Here is a 2,230-nt window from a genome sequence, read left to right as displayed (position 1 = left end):
AGTTATAATTTTAGGATTGTTCATTCATCAAGTAGTAATTCTCTCCATGTGGTTATTCTAGCATACACTGCCATTACATTTTAAGGTTATGTATTTCTCAGGGGCTACAAAGCTGAAAGAAAGCAAACCGTGATCTGAGAATCTTCAAAATAAAAGCCACTGAACTAGATAAATGGCCTCTATTTAGATTAAGTATGAGAATAAAAATTAGTTAAGAGGTAACATAAAAACTGAAAGAGTTAATACGGCTTCCAAAGGCTCCCAGGGAACCATTTATACATCAGGAGAGACTGGCTCAGTAGTCAGAAGGTAACAGAGTTACCAACAGAAATACATTAGATGTGCTGGACAGTTCTTTCCACCTGGTAACATAATTTAACAAAACGGAAGGGTTTTTTTGTTTGTTGTTTTTAAAACCTAAGGGCATGTGTCATAACAAGGAACCAGAATGTAAAGTTCTGTAAGCCAGAACGTAAGAACAAATGAGGCTATTTAAACATTTTAATACACTTTATCTCACTGAAATTGAGAACTTTAAAAACTGGTAATGTAACTAGATAGATAGCTAATTACTTAAGGATTACTTTCAAAGTAAGAAACACTTATTTAAATATATTTGTGGGTGATAACCTCCATCTGCATCCCTTTCTTGAAAACTTAAAAAAAAAAAACAAAGGAGCATTAAATTTTTGTTTGTGAATTAGTGTAATCACTAACATGCCAAGTGCTTTCATTATTAGAACACAGCCTTATAAAGTGGAAAGGATGCTTGCAGGTGCTGAAACACCCAGTATCAGAGCACACATCTCTGCTCATCTGTGAAGTATGTACAGCATACCTATTTGGTAGCTTTAAAATGAAAATAAATGTTTTTATTATATAAAATCCTTGCTTAAGGCAATTTATCTTGCATCCTAAAATTTAAGCCCTTTAAATATCACAAAGGTACCCCCTGGGGCCTAATTTAAGCAAGATACCTATGGTATTCTAAATTGGAATTTTTTTAATGTTCAGTTATACTGGTAATTTCTGATGAGATAATATAACATGTTTTCATCTCTTTGTATTTTTTCTCCATATATTCTGGTAAAAATTATACATCCAGGCATCCTTCTCTTAGATGAATTTTAAATAAATCTAAGTAACACTATATACAATTATTTTCTTACAGCTTAGTTTCTTAAAACAGGCCCATAAGCTAAGTAACCTTAAACTATATATCAAGAAAAATGTAGCGCCTCACTGAAATAGAGATAAAAGGCCTTTGTTTATATCACATTAAACATTAGTTAGTTACCTGTATTGATAAGATGTGGGGAACAGACAACCAGCAATAAGCATTTTCACAGTAGGTTCAAATGTCGCATAAAACTTGGAAATCTGTGTAATTTGTAATTACCAATGAAAGTCTAAAGTTTCCACTTGGGAAAAAATAGCCAGTGATGGTAATGCTACATTCTGAGAACACAGAACACCTCAGAATGGGCAAACCTGTGCAGGACTCTCAGTCCAAAATTCTCAGGACAGGGGGTATGCTAAATTACTTTCCATCAACCAGTCTCCAAGTTCTGACGTATCTTCTCATCAAGTCTGTTTTCTTTCTTTTCTTCCTTCCTTATTCTAAAAAAATAACTCTTAGAACTGAGGGCAACAATGACTCCTGGTGATAATTTCACTTACTCTTGTCTTGTTCATATAAGATTTTAAAATTAACTTTGAGATTTATCTATTGGTAGGCATAAGTTTCCAGAGAATCTATATAATATTAAAAATAAAAATTCCTGACCTTTCCAGTTGAGACACAGCAGTACCGCTATTAGTATCATATAGTCTTGCTGAAGAAAAGTAATTCAACCTACTGATAAAGAAGCATAAATGATGGAAGGCGATCAGAATCTGTACGTGTTCATTTTCCTTAAGGTAATGTAGCTATTTAGGGAGCAAAAAGGAAACAACAGGTTCTTGAGTGAGAAAAGGAGTTGGAAACAAGTTAAAAACAGCAGAATATGAAAACAAAAAGAACATTAGCCTAAAAAAACTTCAAGGAGTTCACTTTCCCTTTCTTTACATTTGTAAGAGATAAGTTACAGAATGAGCCAATCAAAAAATGAAACAAATCACTATAACTTAAAAAATTTTTATTGAGGTCTAGCACCCAGACAAAACTGAGATCTTGTGTTCTGAATAAGAAACTATTTTCTTTTTCTAATCTAATCAGGTGTTTTCATAA

Source organism: Capricornis sumatraensis, chromosome 8 (genome assembly GCF_032405125.1).
Source record: "Capricornis sumatraensis isolate serow.1 chromosome 8, serow.2, whole genome shotgun sequence".
In the NCBI taxonomy this organism is placed as follows: domain Eukaryota; kingdom Metazoa; phylum Chordata; class Mammalia; order Artiodactyla; family Bovidae; genus Capricornis; species Capricornis sumatraensis.
Note: the sequence above shows the minus strand (reverse complement) of the source record.